General features: G+C 40.9%; 1 protein-coding gene and 1 long non-coding RNA gene across 23 annotated transcripts in view; one reads left to right on the top strand and one right to left on the bottom strand.

Annotated features, from left to right (window-relative positions):
- llgl2 (LLGL scribble cell polarity complex component 2) overlaps window positions 1-11,258 on the bottom strand; it is a 137,209-nt gene extending 125,951 nt beyond the window's left edge. For 7 of the 22 annotated variants that reach the window (XR_009785640.1, XR_009785639.1, XR_009785641.1 and 4 more), the window contains exon 1: window positions 10,961-11,257. The gene's annotated coding sequence lies outside the window, so the exon portion shown is untranslated. Of the gene's footprint in view, window positions 1-10,960 lie in introns of all 22 variants that reach the window. The other 15 variants (XR_009785646.1, XR_009785648.1, XR_009785647.1 and 12 more) reach the window with 6 other exon arrangements.
- A 5,254-nt stretch (window positions 11,259-16,512) lies between these two features.
- On the top strand, window positions 16,513-22,457 carry LOC133469316 (uncharacterized). The gene is made up of 5 exons (XR_009785671.1): window positions 16,513-16,784; window positions 20,476-20,562; window positions 21,135-21,229; window positions 21,327-21,374; window positions 22,230-22,457. It is a non-coding gene; the product is annotated as an uncharacterized LOC133469316 (long non-coding RNA).
- Window positions 22,458-23,176: the final 719 nt, after the last annotated feature.

Below are 23,176 nucleotides of genomic sequence, written 5' to 3'. Positions count from 1 at the left end.
AAACAGGATTAGGTCGGCCATTTTTGTTTAGAAGCAGCCATTTTGGGCAAGTTTGCCCAAAAGACCCCAAATCAGAAACAGGTATTCTAGACAATTGGGCAAAGCTAAATAGCCAAGTTTTTTTTTTGCCTAACCAAAAAAAACTTTTGCCTCATGTGGAAGTGGTATGGTGTCAAAGTTTGATGATAATCCTGGATCCGCCATGAGAAAGGGGGTGTACAGGCCCTCCTGTTCATTGTTGCTTTTATTCTTTTTGAATTCTCAACAATAGTAAATATATTGACCTGCCTGTGAAAAAGGGGATATACCATGACACAATTTGGAGGAGCATCATCGACCCGTAAAGAGAGAACAAAATGCATGGAATCAGATATCCTGAGATTAGAATCAGGCCTCTTCCAAATGTGGATAAAAATCTGATACATACTGAATGTCTGTCAGTGTGAGTGCAGCGTTAACGGACAGATCCTTGACGTCATCAAAATACACTCGTAAGTAATCGATCATTTAATAGGGAAAATATTTTAAGGAGAGCACCGAGAGCAGGTTTAATCCCAAAATGAATTGTAACATCATCATTGATATTATTACTATTATTATTACTACAAGTAGGACAGGGTGATATGGCCTAAAATTCATATCACGGTATAAATTAATTTCCTTCACAGTAACAATATATATCTCGATATAAACTTAAGGGTAAAAATTATAATGAAAGTATTTATTAGTTGTATAGTTCTCTAAAAAAACTAAATGGATTTTAAAAGATAATTAGGGCTGGGCGATCTGCCATAAAATTCATACCATGGCATAAATGTAATCCCTTCATGGTCTCGCGCGATATGAATTTAAGTGTAGAAATGATAATGGAGGTATTTCTAAATGAGTTGTACATTCCTTAGAAAAGCTACATTGTTTTTAAAAATGACAACAAAAACAAAACCAAAAATATTGTGTAATTTTGAGAGCATTTATTGTGCAGTACTCAAAAGAAACGGTAACGTACTGATAAATTTCCAGTTTTCGGATGTGTCCTGTACATTTACTGCATACTGTACCTGTTACTATATATTATTTTCTCTGTAGACATTTATTAATTTCCCTGCTAATTTGCTGTTCTTTGTTACTGTAGTTACACGGTTCCAGCCAGACCTCTGTTAAAAGTGTAGACACGCAACAATTAATTGAAAAATAGACAACTAATTGGTTATCAAATTAAACAACTATTTTGACAATTGATTCATCGTTTAGAGCCATTGTTTAACTTAAATTTATTTTAGCCTCTCAACAGTAAATACTCTCTGATTTCTTTAGTCCTCCATGAAAGCAGACTGATTATCTTTGTTTTTCTTCAAAATTTGCAACCATCTGCTTTTACTTTTTAAAACAAACAACATTTTGACCTGTTTTTTTTTTGTTTTGTTTTTTTGTTTTGTTTTTTTACATGTTACGGAGCAAACCAGTAACTGAATCATAATCAATTTAAAGTTCCCATATTCACTCCATAGAGTGACTCTCTAACATAGATTTAGTATAAAAGTGTCAATTTCATTTTAAAAAAACACCTTGGTTTTGCTACAGCGCCTCATCCTTTTCCATGTAAGCCTATCACCCACATCCTCCTTTCGAACACCAACCTTCTCTTTGGTCTTCCTCTAGCTGTGTTACCTGGTAGCTCCATCCTCATCATCCTCCTACCAATATACTCACTATCTCTCCTCTGGACATGCCCAAACCATCAAATATATATACAATATATTAATTCATTTCCAACAGTCTTTAGTCCTAATTTCATTGTGCGTGCCTGAGCTGCTACAGCTTCCAGTCATGTGCAGTACTATATTAAGTCGAATGTTTGTTTTTGTTTTTTTTGCTCCAATCAGATTTCAGCTTCTATGTGTTGCAATGTAAATGTAATCTGCCCATGGCCTTCAGAATCCCGAGTGCAGGCGTCAAACAGGTAAAACACACACACGCACACACACACTATTGAAATGGTGAAACAATCAGGTTTTAGATATTTGCGCAGGCTGAGCCAAGTTGGTATTTTTCCCATACTGTGATCGGTTCAACTACATAGTCCTCTGATTGGTTGAGCTGAATATGCGCATGAGCTTGATTTACTTTGTACTTGGTGTATCTTCTGGCAGGAAAGGAGAGAAGGAGACTTGGTGGTGGAACCACACAGTAGAGGAAATCATACAAAGAAAAAGGTTAGCGAAGAAGAAGTGGGACACTGAGAGGACCGAGGAGAGGCGAAAGGAATACATTGAGATGTGACACAGGGCAAAGGTAGAGGTGGCAAAGGCCAAACAAGAGGCATATGATGACATGTATGGCAGGTTTGACACTAAAGAAGGAGAAAAGGATCTCTCCAGGCTGGCCAGACAGAGGGATAGAGATGGGAAGGATGTGCAACAGGTTAGGGTGATTAAGGATAGAGATGGAAATATGTTGACAGGTGCCAGCAGTGTGCTAGCTAGATGGAAAGAATACTTCGAGGAGTTGATGAATGAGGAAAATGAGAGAGAAGGGAGAGTAGAAGAGGCAAGTGTGGTGGAACAGGAAGTGGCAATGATTAGTAAGGGGGAAGTTAGAAAGGCATTAAAGAGGATGAAAAATGGAAAGGCAGTTGGTACTGATGACATTCCTGTGGAGGTATGGAAGCATCTAGGAGAGGTGGCTGTGGAGTTTTGTGCCCATTTTTAAGAACAAAGGTGATGTGGAGAGCTGTGGGAACTATAGAGGAATAAAGTTGATGAGCCACACAATGAAGTTATGGAAAAGAGTAGTGGAGGCTAGACGCAGGACAGAAGTGAGTATTTGCGAGCAACAGTATGGTTTCATGCCTAGAAAGAGTACCACAGATGGATTATTTACCTTGAGGATGTTGATGGAAAAGTACATAGAAGGTCAGAAGGAGCTACATTGTGTCTTTGTAGATCTAGAGAAAGCCTATGACAGAGTACCCAGAGAGGAACTGTGGTACTGCATGCGGAAGTCTGGCGTGGCAAAGAAGTATGTTAGAATAATACAAGACATGTACGAGGGCAGCAGAACAGCGGTGAGGTGTGCTGTAGGTGTGACAGACGAATTTAAGGTGGAGGTGGGACTGCATCAGGGATCAGCCCTGAGCCCCTTCCTCTTGGCAGTGGTGATGGATAGGCTGACAGATGAGGTTAGACTGGAATCCCCGTGGACCATGATGTTTGCAGATGACATTGTGATCTGCAGTGAAAGCAGGGAGCAGCTGGAGGAACAGTTAGAAAGATGGAGGCATGCACTGGAAAGAAGAGGAATGAAGATTAGCCAAAGTAAGACAGAATATATGTTCATGAATGAGAGGGGTGGTGGGGGAAGAGTGAGGCTACAGGGAGAAGAGATAGCAAGGGTGGAGGACTTTAAATACTTGGGGTCAACCGCCCAGAGCAATGGGGAGTGTGGTCAGGAAGTGAAGAAACGGGTCCAAGCAGGTTGGAACGGGTGGAGGAAGGTGTCAGGTGTGTTATGTGACAGAAGAGTCTCTGCTAGGATGAAGGGCAAAGTTTATAAAACAGTGGTGAGGCCAGCCATGATGTACGGATTAGAGACAGTGGCACTGAAGAGACAACAGGAAGCGGAGCTGGAGGTGGCCGAAATGAAGATTTTGAGGTTCGCTCTCGCAGTGACCAGGTTGGATAAAACTAGAAATGAGCTCATCAGAGGGACAGCCGAGGTTTGATGTTTTGGAGACAAAGTTAGAGAGAGCAGACTTCGATGGTTTGGACACGTCCAGAGGAGAAATAATGAGTATATTGGTAGAAGGATGATGAGGATGGAGCTGCCAGGCAAGAGAGCTAGAGGAAGACCAAAGAGAAGGTTGATGGATGTCGTGAGGGAAGACATGATGGCAGTTGGTGTTTGAGAGGAGGATGCAGGAGATAGGCTTACATGGAAAAGGATGACACGCTGTGGCGACCCCTAACGGGACAAGTCGAAAGGAAAAGAAGAAGAAGAAGCGCACGGTCACAAGAAAACTGGGACTACCACATCATTGTCTCAGGAAAGATGGATACTATGTGTTGTACACATGGAAATGAAAGGGCAGCGTTTTCAAATGTATTCCCTCTGGGTCCGCCTTACAAAAATGATTCTATTGGGGATCCCAAAACACTGGTACCATGTGGATGAACTGTAGAAATTTTCCATTTTTTTTTTTTTAAACCTTTACGGATACACATGGTCTTCGAAGATACAGTGGAACCTCGATCTGTTACAAACGACCCTGTTTACGGCCAAAAAAAAATTCGAAAAATTACCTCTAGTTACATATTATTTTCGGTTTGCAAAGGGTCTTGGTATGGACGAACGGAAGTATCTATGTTGTGCTTATACTCGTGCTGCGTGACGATCATTGACTGCATAACGCTTTGATGCATGCTGAAAATTAGTTGTCTGCTTTGCACCGCGGCGCAGGCGGAAAACTGTTCCGATTGCACATGGAAGTCCTGCCATTCCCTCCTCAATCATTGAATCACAAATCTAATAACTAGAGGTTGGACTTGCCGTCTCAATCCCAATTCGCTATTAGCATTGACGAATGAATAACGAACCAGAAAACAAATCCTTACTCATCATACTATTCCGAGATAAAGTCATGTTATTGTCCAACAAATTAATAATGTAATTTGATTATTTGAAAACAATCTATAGGTCCCCAGTTTAAGTCTTGGCTGCAGTTTTTTGGCATCGCAGATTTAGTCACAATGAGCGTAAAAGACAGAGTGTATTTCTCCTCCAGAAAAAGCTGTTGCCAAAATGCTTCTTTTTAATTAAAAATGGCTTACTTTAACCATCATCCTTCGCCGCTTCACTGTGGTATGTTTTATATTGGCCTCAGCTCAGTAAAATTAGTAAATCCATGCTGGCTGCGTGGCTGGGAAGATCTGTTGGCTTCTACTAAGCCAGCGAGTTATCTTAGCTGCTAGTTAGAAGTTGATCTCGTCAATCATCTGCCATGATGTGTTGAATGAATCTTGCTTAACTTTATCCAATTAATCTGCTGCGGTCGCAGCCTGCCATGAACATTCGTGCAGCACCTCTTCATCGGACGGTTCGCTCCGCAGAGATTCTTGTTTTGTCTGCCATACAACTGCGCATGCGCAGTAAGTACAAATGCGGAAGTAAACAAAGGATTTTTGCCGAAAGACCGCTTCATTGCAGCCCCTGTCAGAATAAAATATCTGATTTCTATTTTGTTTGGTTTCCATTCAAATGCGAAAATTTTGATTCTGGATTAATTTTATCACTGGAATTTGAGAATTAATTCAATCAGCGAATAAGTTTTGCCTCGTACTACTAATGGCGTTTGTGATTGAAGTGGTAAAAGAAGTCCAGAAATCTTAATATTTTCATCAAAAAATACTATTTATAGTATGTTATTTATTGAACTGTAGCATCTCTTTAATTCAGACAATGAATGGTTAATGTCGGCGTAATCACATCAAAATAGCTGTCCACGTGTCCGCTCGGCAGAAGTTCCACCTAAGTGAATTCAGCCATTCACAGATGGGACCAGCAACCGCAGTGATTCTTTATGAATGAAAACAGAACTAAGTACATTATTGACGTGCAAATCTTTTTCTAAACAAGTAAACAAAGGGCTAAACAAACAGAATGGCTCTGAATAAAAGGGAAACTGCTAAAAAAATAGTGTCAGGAAGCACTTGTGGATGAGCGGAAAGATCTGTGCTGTGCTTCTTCTCCCATTGTGCCACCTTCATTGTCTTTGCGTCACACAATACATAAGGTAGGCAGTGTATCTTTGTTGTTGTTGTTTTTTTGCACTTTATTAGACTGACCAAAACATGACAAAGTGCTTGCTGGAGATAGCATGAGCAAGGAAATCAAAAATCAATAAAAATTATCAAAATTGGCCAACAGGGAAATTAATCATTTAAATGATTTCCTTCTTTCAGATTTATTTTCTGAACAGAAAAAGACAAGTTTCCCTGGATCTCTTTGTTGTGCCAAAATCAACCAATGAATTAGAAAAGAAACAGACGAAAGACAAACAGAATTTCCTCGAGTTATTATGGAAGAAGACGCTTCTTCAATGGAGGAGCTGTCGTACTCCTCCCCTCTCCTTCCTTAGGGAAAGTTAAATTAAGCAAGACTTATGTTTGTTCAGTATTTCTTTATAAGTTTGTTTTCACCTATTTTTATATTGTACTATATTTATTTTTAACTACACAGTGATTTAAAAAAGTAAAAGACAATCGGACTGTTTTTGTGCTGATTCTGCCCCTTCCAGACCTCGCACATTAAACGCCAGACAATCTTACGTCATATAAGATTATCCTATAAGATTCTCCTTGGGTCTGATATGTGTTAAGAGTGGATTTGTCCCGATTTTAGGGTCCGAAAAAAGGTCGGGGCCGACAATCCTAAATAATGAACGTGTTCAACATTTCTGACCAAAACTCTTCATCTGTGTAGAGGACTCAGACTTCTCCTGAGTCATGATGCCGAGAAACGTGACGTGATACAGAATGTATCCAATCAAGAAGCACCCAAGACTGACTAAAACGGAAGCAACCTTAAATGAAAACAAAAATGTCTTACCCAATGTTGTGTTATGTAGAAAAGTGAGTTCCTCAGATGGCAAGTATTTTCCAAAGCAAGTAATTTTTTGAGAACATTGCCATTTTACAAGGCTCTCTGCTCCAGCAACCTTCAGGAACAGTCAGGAAACATTGGCACGTGTTTATTCTTCTTCAATTTTGTTAGATCATGTCTGATCACGCGAGGCTTCGAGATCGGCGGTACAACAGAATCGTTATGTGTGTGGTCTGCTGTGTTGAGATTCTTGGAACACATCACACACATGACGACCAAAACTGTTGAATGCCCAATTTATTACCTTTATGTTTGGGGTCAGATAATAAAAATCTTTTAAGAGTGGAAACATTTTTGTGTTTACCAAGCCCAAGTATAACTTAATTTGGGGGCTGGAAATGATTAATTGAATTTCAATTCATTTCAATGGGAAACATGATCTGGTTTAAGAAGTTTTGTTGTTAAAAACAGGGTCAAGACACGAATTTACCGTATTTTCACGACCATAAGGCGCACTTAAAAGTCTTAAATTTTCTCCAAAATGGACGGGGCGCCTTATAATGCGGCGCGCCTTGTGTGCGCACAGAGTTCCAAAATCTATAAAAGTTGTGTGATGAGCCCTCCGCTTGACTGACTGGGAGCATTTCCTGCCGACACACTACTTATACAGAAGAAAAGCGGACGTCGCTGAGGACAGCATGCGGCCGTTAAAGGGGGAAACGTGCGCGTGGAGGAGGTCGCTAAAGGCACGCCCCCAGTAGATATATCGCGCCGGTATGTGCATTGTGCAAAACAACATCGGTTTGGCTAAGGACCCCCGAAAATGACTGCGGTCAAGCCAGCCTCCACTCATAAAGTAGCAATCAAGCCAGCCGCCCCTCATTTTGTTTATACTAGGCATTAGGGTAATAAGTCGTCAACTAGTATGAACAAAATTAAGGGCGGCTGGCTTGACTGCTACTTTATGAGTGGAGGCTGGCTTGACCGCAGTCGAAAACGGCAACTACGAAGAGACACGCTTACGAAGCACAGTTTAAACTGCAAGCTATCAGTTACGCAGAGGAACATGGGAATCGAGCAGCCGCGAGAGAATTCAAGATCAACAAATCCATGGTTCGCAAGTGGAGGAAGCAGGAAAACGAGCTTCGCCAAGTCAAGAAGACAAAGTTGAATTTCCGCGGAAACAAGTCGAGGTGGCGCGAGTTGGAAGACCAACTCGAGCATTGGATTAATTAACTCCAACCGCTGGACACCACTGTTTAAACAGGGCATTCAAAGTGAAGTTGCGAGCGGCGTGGGAGCGATGGATGACAAATGCCGAACACAGCTTTACTAAGACTAGGAGGCAGCGCCGGGCGAGTTACGCTACAATTTGTGAATGGATTGTGGATGCTTGGGCTAACGTGTCTCCTTGCATTGTTATTCGAGCTTTCGTTAAAGCTGGCATCATTTCTGAGGAGCCGCACACCAACGAGACTGACTCTGACAATGACGAGAGGGAACCTGCCGTGTTTGATGGAGAACTTGCACAGCTGTTCATTTCGGATACAGAACATGAGGACTTTGATGGATTTGTGGATGAGGATTGATCAAAAAACGTGAGTACATTGTTAAATACTTCAATAAAGTACAACCGAACTCAGTTTTGCTCCCACTGCCTTTTTAAAAACATTGTTTTAGCGTGCATGCATGCTACAGTATGTTTTAAACTAGCGTATGTTTGACCATGCCTGCGCCCAATAATACGGTGCGCCTTATGTATGTGTTAAATACAGAAATAGACCCCGTACCTGAGACTGTGCCTTTTAATACGGTGCACCTGATGGTCGTGAAAATACGGTAGTTTGTAATCCGAGATTCCACTGTATATGAAGTAGTAAAACTTTGCATTGCTGGGTTGGTAAAGTACACAATGGAAATACTGTTTGTTCTTCCAACGAATTAAAAAACATTTTGGAGCCCACAACATTCTTCACTTCCTACACGCACTTCTATCATGGTTAAAATACATTTCAGGCTCCCAAAAATGCCCCACGACCCCCCACAAAAAAAAAAAAAAAAAAAACCTGGTAATTTGTCACTGACACAAGTCTCACCAATCAAATATTTGGGTGGCTATATCTATCATAAGAGGACTCATGCCTGAAATTGATCGGTATCCAAGTAATTTCGGGCGCTTCTATTTTAAGTGGTGCAACCAGCATAGGCATTACAGTTGTAGTTTGGTGGATGACAAAATGTTCAGACCAATTAATTAGACATGACCTGCGATTGGCTGGCGACCAGTTCAGGGTGTACCCCACCTGTCGCCCCGAAGATAGCTGGGATAGGCTCCAGCACGACCGCGACCCTGGTGAGGATAAGCGGAACGGAAGATGAATGAATGAGTTAAGTCATCCCACACAACCTTACTCAGCCAAACAAGTTTGCATTTCAGGCAGGAATCACTGACTGCGCACAGACCAGACAGTGAAAGATGAAGGGAGATGGAGCAGGTGAGAGAGAAAAAGACTTCAGTGTGGCAGTTAAAAGGAGAAAGTTCAGAAAATGATTGCTAAATGGAGAGAACATTTTGAATGAATGGCGCTCCCCCCCAAGATTTTAATTGAACAGCCAACCAGAGTCATCTTTGTTAATACTTCCACTGACAGTAGTTATTAAAAGTGCAAATGTGAAAGGCCATTATGAGATAAAGCATTAAGGTTTTGAAGAAACATAACCTCTCAAAATCTGAAGATGGCAGAAAATTCTGCCAGGACAAGTTCGAGCTCAATTCTATCACTGAGCAAAAAAAAAATAGGGGAGTTGAATACAGTATAAGAGAGGAAGAAAGTGAACCTCTAAAACTGTTCAATGTTAATATTTTTTAAAATACATAAAACTGTTTGAGACTGTTTTGTCGACATGGTCAACAGAAAAGGGGTAACTCAAATTTTGTTTTTCACACCTCTGGGATGAATGTGAGTTTCCAGTACTTTAATCCTTAATAATACATAGTATATTGTTTATTGAAGTCTACAGGTTTCTGTGCATTTGCTTGAAAAAAAAAGAAAAACCAGCAATGGAAAGCTCCCCCAAATGCCCAAACCGCCACCACTCACAAAACACAGTAACCTGAAACTAGACTGTTGTCCCAAAGGACTTCCCAGCATACCTGCTCGAGAGACACACCTTGCTAAAGAAGGACATTTCCGTCATTATGCAACACTACTCAACTCCCTCTTAGAGCGTTACCGTACTGGAGTTGCTTTGCAGAGTATTTTCAATTGCAATTTTTATCATCTTAACTCAAAATAGGTGTTTCAAGATGCTATTGCTCTACAAATGGTCTGTCTAGGACTGTTTGCTGAAGGCAGTTTACTGTATGAAGCAAGGGCACAGGAAGTAGTAGGGAATGTGGCTGGGGGAGTGACGACAATCCTAAAGGCCCATGACTGACATGTGCCCGAGAAAATAGTTTTGTTTTTTTTTACTAATTTGTGGCAATGACGTGGAGGGACTCGAAGTAGAATTTTTGCCCCTGGCCCTAAGATTGAGTTGTTGAATTCCAAATCGTCATACTAGCCCAAAATAGCAACATGCAATATTGAAAAAAATAACTATTAACTTATTCAATTTTGGACCGGTGAATTTAGTTCAAAATGTTGAATTCTGAACTGTGAACTGAACTAGTTCATTTTTGGAATGGTGAATTGAACTTTGAAGTCGTTTGGATATAAAATTTACTTTTCCCCACATGTATTATTTCACCTCCCAACATATTATACCGCAATGTCATTTCTTTCCAATATCGTGCAGCCCTAATATCCTCAAAATTCCCACCTCTCAGTAGTAAATATTCTCAGATTTATGTTGTCCTCCATAAAGCAGACTGATTATCTTTGTTTTAAATCAAAATAAGACATTCGAAACCATTAGATTTTACTTTGGAAAAAAATGATCAACACTTTTGCCTATTTTCTGACAGATGTTATGGACCAACCCAGTGACTGAATCAATGAATTTATATTTGTGCATTTCCTGCACTGTCAATTTGAAATATTGTCCTATTTTTCAATGAAGGAATGGAAATTGAAAAATATTTTATATAATTTATATATATATATATAAACACTTTCTAATTCAGTTTTGTGTGTTTAGGCTAAGGTTAGCCAGTTAGCAATTTAGGGATACATATGAACGTCGTGACTTGAGCGTGTTCAATGTGGAAGAGAAACAGGTGGCTTTGAGGAAAACTACTGCATGTTGTTCTTCATGCCGGTAAACCAACACCTGTGGCGCTACTAAGAAGAAGTAACACACTCTCCCGCGACTCTGAATTGTGTAAGTGGTATAGAAAATGGTTTAGCAGTACTCTACCTACCTGAATCCAAACGGCCGTTGCCGAATTAATCTGCACTCAGATGTTTAAATCGGTAGTGGGTTTGTTAGTTTCACTGTCCGGTATTTGAGTGGAAACTCCTCGTTGTGTCGAATAAATGGGTTTTAAATGTGCTGTAAGAATCCACGACGCAGTCCGTATGAGTGCAAACAACAACAAAAACTACATTTGAAGTGGTTAAAAAGTATTCCTGGGTTCGATAGTGGTTCCTCCGTGACAAGACGCTTTAAAACGGACTCCGCCCTCCCGCTTGTGTTCAATAGAGCATCAAGAACTTCGGTACAAGGTGCCGCCCACTTCCGCATCCGTAAGCCTCCTGTTTCTTTTCAGAAAGAATCCATCGAATATATGACACTTACTTTTAATACATGCATTAAAAGACTACAGTGCCACAAGTCTAAAGTATATATACTAATAAACGCCTATAAACTTAATCTGCCACTCAATTTTATGTTTCACTTCCTTTACAATCAATATTAAATTTTAAATAACATAAAACTAAAACAAGTTTCACAGATTTTGTTTTTTTGTTTTTCCTTTCAAGACATAAAACATAGCGAAATACAGAAAATGTTTTCATGAATATAATTTGTAAAAATTGAGGAGACATGTTGCCTTTTTTAGACGTACCCGGGGGGGAGGGGGCGGGTACAGTAAGATGTTGATGATGTCAATATGATTGACATGCAATACTGTGCAATGGTTGCACGAGCAGTGTCAAAAATCCTGACCAATCACGGGTCCACGCAGGAAGGCGGCATCATAGATATAAATGCGTAGGTTTGCCAGTGTAATGAGGCAATCCGGCTAAACGAAGTGCTCTATGGCGGCCATGTTGAAGAGGTCGACGTTCCCATAGAAGGCAATGTATAGACACTGAAATTAAGTCGTAACATGCTTATTCCTCAACTGATTTTCATGAGTGTTAATGGGGGTTTTTTTTTCAACACCACAGCGTATGCTATCAATAAACATTTGGAAAGAAAGCAACAATTTATTTATTCATGTGAAAGGGACTAACAGTTCCCTTGTCGTAATTGTACGATGTTTTACGCAACCGTATGCAGCACAATGTACCAGCATCCTTGGTCTTTTGGTTTTCTTGCCGCCCACACACATGGAATGCACTGCCGACTTTGACCTCCCTCGCTCAGTGTCACCGTCGTCACGAAGCTCAAAATTAGTGTGTCGTATCTACCAATATTATCTGTGGGCGGAGCCACATAATTTAGTGATGGGCACGGCAGTCGTTTTGAGTGTATTGAATCATTCGAATCAGTTCTGTAAAAAGATTCGTTCAATAGATTTCGTTCCCCGAATCGTTCAGTTCTTTTTCACAAAAGCATACAAGTGCTTCCTCATTCAGTTAATGATCCATCCCTGAGGTTCACGTTCACTCAACACGTTCACCGAAGGACTATGCGTTGTTGGTGTCACGTATTGTAAACTAGGAAAATTGGGGAGATTTAAAAAAAATAAAAAATAAAAACTTAAGCTAAGTGAACCTATCTCTCTCTCAGCAAGCTCTCGAACAGCCGGCTTCGGTTGTGACTCGTGAACATGCGTGCAGCGAGCTAAACGAGCGAACATTCTTCCGCGTCCCCTTACGAGGCTCTCGCTGGCCGGCGTGACTTTTCTGCATTCACCCGCGGTGGACAGCGTCGCTGACACCAGCACCCGCCACACGGGCTTCCTGCTCACTCACCTTACTGTTTTGTCATCTGATTAGTGGAAAGCGTCTTTGAGTGTCTTGAGAAGCGCTATATAAGTTTAATGTATTATTATTATTATTATTATTATTATTATTATTATTATTATTAAGTAAAACGCTTTAATAATCGCATTAGAGACAGAGGGAATGATATGTATGTGTACGTACATACATTTATTATTAATTTACATTTACAACCACAATTCCAATTACGTTGGGACGTTGTGTTCAACAAATAAAAACAGAATGCAATGATTTGCAAATCATGTTCAACCTATATTTAATTGAATACACTACAAAGACAAGATATTTAATGTTCAAACTGATCAACTTTATTGTTTTTAGCAAATAATCATTAACTTAGAATTTTATGGCTGCAACACGTTCCAAAAAAAGCTGGGACAGGGTCAAGTTTACCAAGGTGTTACATCACCTTTTCTTTTAACAGCATTCAATAAACGTTTGGGAACTCATCCATCCATCCATTTTCTGAGCCGCTTCTTCTGACTTGGGTCGCGGGCGTGCTGGAGCCTATCCCAGCTATCATCGGGCAGGAGGCGGGGTACACCCTGAACTGGTTGCCAGCCAATCGCAGGTCACATACAAACAAACAACCATTTGCACCTACGGGCAATTTAGAGTCTCCAATTAATGCATGTTTTTGGGATGCGGGAGGAAACCGGAGTGCCCGGAGAAAACCCACGCAGGCACGGGGAGAACATGCAAACTCCACACAGGCGGGGCCGGGGATTGAACCCCGGTCCTCAGAACTGTGAGGCTGACGCTCTAACCAGTGGTCCACCGTGCCGCCCGTTTGGGAACTGAGGACACTAATTGTTGAAGCTTTGTAGGTGGAATTCTTTCCCATTCTTGCTTGATGTACAGCTTTAGCTGTTCAACAGTCCAGGGTCTCCGTTGTCGTATTTTACGCTTCAAAATGCGGCACGCATTTTCAATAGGGAGACAGGTCTGGACTGCAGGCAGGCCAGTCTAGTACCCGCACTCTTTTACTACGAAGCCATGCTGTTGTAAGACATGCAGAATTTGGTTTGGCATTGTCTTGCTGAAATAAGCAGGGGCGTCCATGAAATTGACGTTGCTTGGATGGCAGAATATGTTTCTCCAAAACCTGTATGTACCTTTCAGCAGTAATGGTGCCTTCACAGATGTGTAAGTTACCCATGGCATTGACACAGCCCCGTACCATCACAGATGATGGCTTTTGAACTTTGCGTCCATAAGAGTCCGGATGGTTCTTTTCCTCCTTGGTACGACATCCACAATTTCCCAAAACAATTTGAAATGTGGACTCGTCGGACCACAGAACACTTTTTCACTTTGCATCAGTCCATCTTAGATGAGTTGGGGCCCAGAGAAGCCGGCGGCGTTTCTGGGTGTTGTTGATAAATGGCTTTTGCTTTGCATACTAGAGTTTGAAGTTGCACTTACAGATGTAGCGCCGAACTGTATTTACTGACATTGGTTTTCTGAAGTGTTCCTGAGCCCATCTGGTGATATCCTTTACACATTGATGTCAGTTTTTGATGCAGTGCCGCCAGAGGGATCGAAGGTCACGGGCATTCAATGTTGGTTTTCGGCCTTGCCGCTTAGATGCAGTGATTTCTCCAGATTCTCTGAACCTTCTGGTGACATTATGGACCGTAGATGATGAAATCCCTAAATTCCTTTCAATTGTACGTTGAGGAACATTGTCCTTAAACTGTACGACCATTCTCAAGCACTTGTTCACAAAGAGATGAACCTCACCCCATCTTTGCTTGTGAATGACTGAGCAATTGTGTTGGAGCCATAAAATTAGTAAATGATTATTTGCTAAAACAATAAAGTTTATCAGTTTGAACATGAAATATCTTGTCTTTGTAAACATTAAATATCTTGTCTTTGTAGTGTATTCAATTAAATATAGGTTGAACATGATTTTCAAATCATTGTATTCTGTTTTTATTTATGTTTAACACAACATCCCAACTTCATTGGAATTGGGGTTGTATTAAATATGTGTGCTTGTTTTCATGTGGTTGACAAACTCAAAATTAGCGCTTAGCTTGAAGAAACGGCTGCTAGTGAAAGCTATCCCCTCGAGGAAGTCAGGACTTACGGTTAAAATCACTCATGAGTACTGTACGTCGTTCCTTGTGCAAACGAATCACTCATCGTGAGTACATCGCTCCTTAGCGGATCACAGATGAAGAAGTTTAATGAACGAATCACGCTTGTCTAACGGATCGCGAACGATATGTTCAACGAACGAATCACTCTTCAGTTCTTCAGTTCCTCAGTACACCAGGTCACTCAATGAATCACTCTTCAGTTCTTCAGTTCCTCAGTACACCACTTCACTCAATGAATCACTCTTCAGTTCTTCAGTACACCAGTTTAGTGTTGTTTCGCTCGCGAACGTTTCGTTCAGAAGAACGAATCTTGTTAGTGAAGGAACTGAACCGAATCAGTTTATGAAATGATTCGTTCTATTCGGTTGGCCACCACCTTCCGCCGCCAGGCAAGCAAGTTGGCTGGGAACGGAAATGGAACTGTTGAAAGCGTTCTGTCACTCATTTCTGAATCTTTGGCGAATGACCAATGAGCAGCCAGCCTGCAGGCGGGGGCGTGACTTCATTAACCGTACTGCCATGTGATTTGCGATTCGCCAGCGTTGTCATCACTTTGGCGAATGACCAATGAGCAGCCAGCGTCAGGCAGCGCCGTGCAGGCGGGGGAGGGACTTAAGTGAACTGAGTGATTCGTTCAGTGAACTGGTGTACTGGTGTATTGAGGAACTGAAGAGTGATTCGTTCATTCGCCATCCGCTAAGGAGCAATGTACTAGTACGATGAGTGATTTGTTTTTCGCAAGGAACGGCGTAGTACGCAGTGAACATACTCATTTGTTTGAAAAGATGAATAGGAAATTTAAAATGACATATATATGGACATAATCTACACAAACATATTATCCTCTCTGTCTACTGCAATTAATATTCTATGGTACTATTGTCATTGTAATGCTGAATTGCAATTATACTTCTATGTCCAAACTTGTTTGTTGATTGTTGTTTTCTTTTTGTTTTCCTTTCAGTGCAATAAAACTGATTTAACAATCAGACATAGTCACAAACACTTTATTTGTTGATTTGATATATATACATACAAACAAACAACCATTCGCACACACAGTCACACCTACGAGCAATTTAGAGTTGTCAATGAACCTACCGTGCATGTTTTTTGGGGATGTGGGAGGAAACCGTAGTGCCCGGAGAAAACGCAATACATCATATTATATTAATTTTATATAATTGTATATATAAATACTATACATAAGTATATAAACAGGGAAGTGATTCACAATTTTATTTTATTGAGCTCAGCTGCGCCAAAAACTTTCATTCTGAATTTCAGCGAACTACCAATGAGCAGCCAGCGTCAGGCAGCGGCGTGCAGGCGGGGGAGGGACTTATGTGAACTGAGTGATTCGTTCAGTAAACGGTGTACTGAGGAACTAAAAAAATGATTCATTCAGTGAACTAGTGTTCTGAGGAACTGAAGAACTGAAGAGTGATTCGTTCAGGAACGACGTACTATGCAGTGAACGTACTCATGAGTGATTTTAACCTAGCTTCCACGAGCAGCTTCAACTAACGGCTAATTTTTGAGTCAGTCAAGCACATGAAAACAAGCACACATATTTAAAATAAATGTAAATTAATAATAAATGTATATAGGTACACATACATATCATTCCCTGTCTCGAATGTGATTATTAAAGCATTTTATTTAATAATAATAATAATAAATGAAACTCTTATAGCGCTTCTCAAGACACTCAAAGACGCTTTCCACGAATCAGATGACAATAACAGTCAGGTCAGTGAGCAGGAAGTCCGGCTGGCGGGTGCTGGTGTCAGCGACGCTGTCCACTGCGGTGAAATGCAGAAAAGTCACGCCGGCTGACGAGAGCCTAACTGGACGTATGGGGACACGGAAGGATGTTCGGTAGCTGAGCTCGCTGCACGCATGTTCACGACTCACAACCGAAGCCGGGTGTTCAAGAGCTTGCTCAGAGAGAGAGAGATAGGTAGGTGATAATTTAGCCGAAGGTTATTTTTATTTTAAAAAAAATCTCCCCGCCTTTCCTAGTTTACAATAAATGACAACAACAACGCATAGTCCTTCGGTGAACGTTGAGTGAACTTCAACCTCAACGCTAACCCTAACCCTAACCCTAACCCTAACCCTAAACCCTAACCGTTTCCGCTCTTAGCCGACTGCTCCCCTCACGGCGGCGGGCAGCGGCCAAGCTAAAAGAACGAATCATTACATAAACTGATTCAGTTCATTTCGTTCACTAAAGAGATTCATTGTTCTGAACGAAACGTTCGCGAACGAAACAACGCTCCACACAGATTAGATACGACACGTTCGGTTTCAGATGCGTGACTTCGGCGATGATAAGCTAGTAGGGGCAAAGTCTTCAGTTCATTCCTTTTGTGTGGACGGCAAAAAACCCGAAAGAACAATGATGCCGGTGTTGTAGAAAAAGTGAGACCCAAAAAAAACAGAGAAGAGGACGTTAGCAGCAGGCTATCTCAGTCGGTCATGGCCAGCGTTTGATAGTGTTGTTTCGTTCGTGAACGTTTCGTTCAGAAGAACGGAATCTCTTTAGTGAACGGAATGAACTGAATCAGTTTATGTAATGATTTGTTCTTTTAGCTTGGCCGCTGCCCGCCGCCGTGAGGGGAGCAGTCGGCTGGGAGCGGAAACGGAACTGCTGAAGCCAAGCAACGTCAATTTCATGGACGCCCCTGCTTATTTCAGCAAGACAATGCCAAACCAAATTCTGCACGTCTTACAACAGCATGGCTTCATAGTAAAAGAGTGCGGGTACTAGACTGGCCTGCCTGCAGTCCAGACCTGTCTCCCTATTGAAAATGCGCATTTTGAAGCGTAAAATACGACAACGGAGACCCTGGACTGTTGAACAGCTGAAGCTGTACATCAAGCAAGAATAGGAAAGAATTACACCTACAAAGCTTCAACAATTAGTTTCCTCAGTTCCCAAACGGGCGGCACGGTGGACGACTGGTTAGAGCGTCAGCCTCACAGTTTTGAGGACAGGGGTTCAATCCCCGGCCCCGCCTGTGTGGAGTTTGCATGTTCTCCCCGTGCCTGCGTGGGTTTTCTCCGGGCACTCCGGTTTCCTCCCACATCCCAAAAACATGCATTAATTGGAGACTCTAAATTGCCCGTAGGCGCAAATGGTTGTTTGTTTGTATGTGCCCTGCGATTGGCTGGCAACCAGTTCAGGGTGTACCCCGCCTCCTGCCCGATGATAGCTGGGATGGGCTCCAGCACGTCCGCGACTCTAGTGAGGAGAAGCGCAACCACGAAGCCTACTCCATAACATTAGGCTTTCACTTTTCCCTTGTAGTGTAACAATAGCCACAGTTTTGGCTGTGATTACCTTACTTGCTGGTGAGACGAATGTTAAGAATTTGTAAATAAAACATATTTTTTTCATTTTTGCATGTACATCAATAAATTAAATAAATGTCAAAAGCTTTATGTATTTAGGTAGTTCTTCAAAACTTGAAATTCATATTATAGGGAAGCACTACACAAAGTCAGAGTGAAATAGTTTACTTAAATAGCTTACAGCAAACTAAACATTCACCATCCCTAGAAACTAGAATATTACGTGACAAACAATCAAGAAACAACATTATTTTTAATGTAGAAATTAGGTATAAATTGCCCTCTGGAAAGTATTTTTCCAAATGTTTAATGAATCTCTGTAATGTATGAGTACTGAAATAAATGGAATTTTCAAACATATTTGAATTTATTGAGCTGTTCCTGTAAGTGTAATTGTTCAATCCATTAACCTTAACGAAGTTCCTTCAATCAAAACAGTCAAATTATTACTTTTTGCTATTATTTATGAATGCACACAAGTCTGAATTGACAATTATTATACGATTACAATTATTTCATGAACTGTCTTTCCCCATCAATCCACATATTCCTTATGAGCAAGATATTACACCACCACAATGAGAGACTTAACCAGACTCGTCTGGACGAGTTTAAGAAAATGTTCAAAGGAAATGTCGCCCTTGACTCAAACAGAAAAGCCATTGTAGGTATGTGTTTTATAAACATATGCAACCCCAATTCCAATGAAGTTGGGATGTTGTGCTAAACATAAATACAAACAGAATACAATGATTTGCAAATCATGTTCAACCTTTATTTAATTGAATAGACTACAAAGACAATATATTTAATGTTCAAACTTGTAAACTTTATTGTTTTTAGCAAATAATCATTAACTTGGAATTTTATGGCTGCAACACGTTCCAACAAAGCTGGGACAGGTGGCAAAAAAGACTGAGAAAGTTGAGGAATGCTCATCAAACACCTGTTTGGAACATCCCACAGGTGAACAGGCTAATTGGGAACAGGTGGGTGCTATGATTGTGTATAAAAGGAGCTTCCCTGAATTGTTCAGTCATTCAAAAGCAAAGATGGGGCGAGGTTCACCTCTTTGTGAACAAGTGCGTGAGAAAATAGTTGAACAGTTTAAGGACAATGTTCTTCAACATATAATTGCAAGGAATTTAGGGATTTCATCATCTACGGTCCATAATATCATCAAAAGGTTCAGAGAATCTGGAGAAACCATTGCATGTAAGCGGCAAGGCCGAAAACCAACATTGAATGCCCGTGACCTTCGATCCCTCAGGCAGCACTGCATCAAAAACCGACATCAATGTGCAAAGGATATCACCACATGGGCTCAGGAACACTTCAGAAAACCAATGTCAGTAAATACAGTTCGTTGCTACATCCGTAAGTGCAACTTCAAACTCTACTATGCAAAGGAAAAGCCATTTATCAACAACATCCAGAAACGCTTCTCCGAGCCCGAGCTCATCTAAGATGGACTGATGAAAAGTGGGAAAGTGTTCTGTGGTCCGACGAGTCCACATTTCAAAATTTTTTGGGAAATTGTGGATGTCGTGTCCTCTGGACCAAAGAGGAAAAGAACCATCCGGACTGTTATGGATGCAAAGTTCTAAAGCCAGCATCTGTGATGGTATGGGGCTGTGTTAGTGCCAATGGCATGGGTAACTTACACATTGGTGAAGGCACCATGAATGCTGAAAGGTACATACAGGTTTTGGAGAAACATATGCTGCCATCCGAGCAACGTCTTTTTCATGGACACCCCTGCTTATTTCAGCAAGACGATGCCATTGTCTCCCATTGAAAATGTGTGGCGCATTATGAAGCGTAAACTACGACAATGGAGACCCCGGACTGTTGAACAGCTGAAGCTGTACATCAAGCAAGAATGGGAAAGAATTCCACCGGGCAAAGCTTCAACAATTAGTGTCCTCAGTTTCCAAACATTTATTGAATGTTGTTAAAAGAAAAGGTGTTGTAACACAGTGGCAAACAGGACCCTGTCCCAGCTTCTTTGGAATGTGTTGCAGCCATAAAATTCTACGTTAATGATTATTTGCTAAAAACAATCAAGTTTATCAGTTTGAACATTAAATATCTTGTCTTTGTAGTGTATTCAATTAAATATAGGTTGAACATGATTTGCAAATCATTGTATTCTGTTTTTATTTATGATTAACACAACGTCCCAACTTCATTGGAATTGGGGTTGTATTTAAATATAAATATACTGTATTTCGTTTAAAAAAACAATGTAATAGGTTCTCTTTTTTTACAATAAGGTCCATTTGTTTTTGCAGCCTCCAGCCTCTCGTCGCCCTCCACTGTGATAGCAGCCACTGGCTTCTTTTCACACTCCAGCATTGCATCCTCTGGTTTGACTCTGGGTATATAACCTTTGATTTACTTCTTCATTCTAGAAGTAAAATACTGATTAAAAAAAAACAACAACAATGTACACATTTCTGGCCATTAGCATTCAAAATGCTGAAATGGCTAACTACTGTGGGGAGCAGTAGGGTGTCCTTGACTCGGACCTCCAACCTTTTGCTCTGTCGCACCACATGGGCAACAGTAGGGTGTCATCCTCTTCAAGATCACTTAGTATGTTGCCTTACTATTCTTTTTTTTGTTGTTCAGATATTGTTCTGTCTTCTTTTGTACAGTGAAAATATTCTTCAAATAACTAATCGCACAACTTAAAACATCATTTTGTGTATCACTCAAAGAGCAGTTGTAAATACTAGGCTTTACACGGTCAGGATTTTTGGGACCGATCACCGATCAGTGAGTTTAAAAAACCGGGCCGATACCGATCAGCCCGATCAAATCGGTGTAAAGTCTAGAAAATACTTTTTTCTAAACAATACCCTAAGCTTAAAAATAAAACCTTCTCAAATTAATTTCTATGCTTTTTGTGTGGAAATCCTTGATCGTCTTTGTATACTCTTATGTGTAGGTTAACTATGTGCTGGATGAGAAGAGGCCAAACAATGAAATCATCATGAAGGTTCAGCACACCTGCCTCACCCGAGAGAACCTAATAACCCTCAGGTGAAAACAGAACATGGATTTAATAGTTTAGAACAATTTTTGTTTAAATGGATAACACTCATGAAAAAGAAATACAAATAAACACAAATTTAAACAGGTGGGGAATGCTTGCTTGAGGCTCAGCGAGGAGAATGTTCAGCATCAGGTTTGTGTACTGATAATATACAGCAGTTGTGTGACAAATTGGATCAAGGAACAGCCTGTAATAGGTGATATTCCTTAGGGCAAGGACGTTTACTTTGTGGATCTCCATATTCCACCAACGTGGCTTCCACCTTGCTCATGTGACCTTCTCCTCTCTCATCCAATAGTCTTAACCAACAGTATTAACATATAATTTGTGGACTCATCAAACAAAAAATATAACACACTGTATCACACAGCTCAAAGGAAATATGAAATTTGACAATTTCAAATAATAATTTTTAAAGGGAAAATATCATGCACAAGCAGAAGGTCTTCAGAAAAATTAATCTTAAATAATGTTTTCTTAAGAACAATTCCGAAAAGAAGGCTGCCCTGATTTTCCCTCTGTGGAAACCTGGGCACTTTCGACTGTGTGTAAGTGAACTTGTACTATAGCCAAGATATTACACCCATAGAAATATAAGGACTTTATACTAACAAAGGGTGAGCTGTTGTGTGATGGTGGAAAACCTTTGACTCATTTCCCTGTAGGTCATGAAGCAACAACAAAAAAAATTTTTTTTTCATGGATTCCTTATACCAAACAAAGGGACAAGGCTTCATACACCAAGATTACCAATACGTGTTAAGGTTCCTACTAAAAACTTTTGCTGGCAGTCTCATTCCTCGGGCTTGGCCAAGCTCTGTCACCATTCTTCATGGACAGTCTCGTTTTTCAGACGTGCCCAAAGTCTTTCATATTGTTTGTTCATGGACAGTCTCGTTCCTCAGACTTGCCCAAATTGTGTCGGTTGGCAGTCAACTTTCCTGTTTTTTTTTCATTTTATGTATTTATTTTTTAAATTCATAACAGGACTGTTGCCCAGCAAATCAAACCCGGAACATGGTCAGAGTTGTCAAGCCTGGATATTGAGGACTTCGTTTTCCCTTGCCCGGACGCGGGTCACCGGGGACCCCCACTGGAGCCAGGCCTGGTGGTGGGGCTCGAAGGCGAGCGTCTGGTGGTCGGGCCTGCACCCATGGGGCCCGGCCGGGCACAGCCCGAAAGGGTAACGTGGGTCCCCCTTCCCATGGGAAGGGCTTCCCACCTGTTGTTAAATAAATTGTCCTTTGAGCTGGATTCATAATTCCATAATTTAAGTGTAGGAGGAAAGACTATATTAGAAGACAGGAAAGCTATAGTCTTAAAAGCCCCTACACCACAGACGAAGAAACAGATGGTCATTTTTAGGTCTGACAAATTATTGTAGCGCATGGATTCCAAACTATGCAGAAATTGTTGCACCATTGTCAAAATTAATGTATGAAGACAACCTTAAAATGACATCACCTGTTCAATGGAATACAGAGGCAGAAAAGGCCTTCTGTGACATTAAACATTTGGTGTCCAGTATGGCGCTGGCCCTTCCAAATTATGATAAACCATTCATTCAAATGGTAGATTGTAAAAGCTATGACATGACCTCCGTACTTACACAACAATACGGTGATAAGCTAAGACCAATAGCTTATTTTTCGACTAAATTGGACAGCGTGACGTGTGCATTACCGCATTGTGTCAGAGCAGTTGTGGCAGCCTCGATGGCAGTGGAGAGCAGTTCCACAATTGTGTTATTTCATCCATTAACTCTTAAGGTCCCACATACAGTGTCTGCTCTCCTATTGCAAACAAATATGGCGTTTTTATCACCTGCAAGACATTTATGTTGCAGGGCCATCTTGCTGTCACAACCACATTTGACTGTTGAGTGATGCACAACCTTAAATCCAGCCACACTCATACCCTTACCTGATGAAGGC

Source organism: Phyllopteryx taeniolatus, chromosome 19 (assembly GCF_024500385.1).
Source record: "Phyllopteryx taeniolatus isolate TA_2022b chromosome 19, UOR_Ptae_1.2, whole genome shotgun sequence".
In the NCBI taxonomy this organism is placed as follows: domain Eukaryota; kingdom Metazoa; phylum Chordata; class Actinopteri; order Syngnathiformes; family Syngnathidae; genus Phyllopteryx; species Phyllopteryx taeniolatus.
The sequence above is the reverse complement of the archived record's forward strand: the minus strand, read 5'-3'. Positions and strand labels throughout refer to the sequence as shown.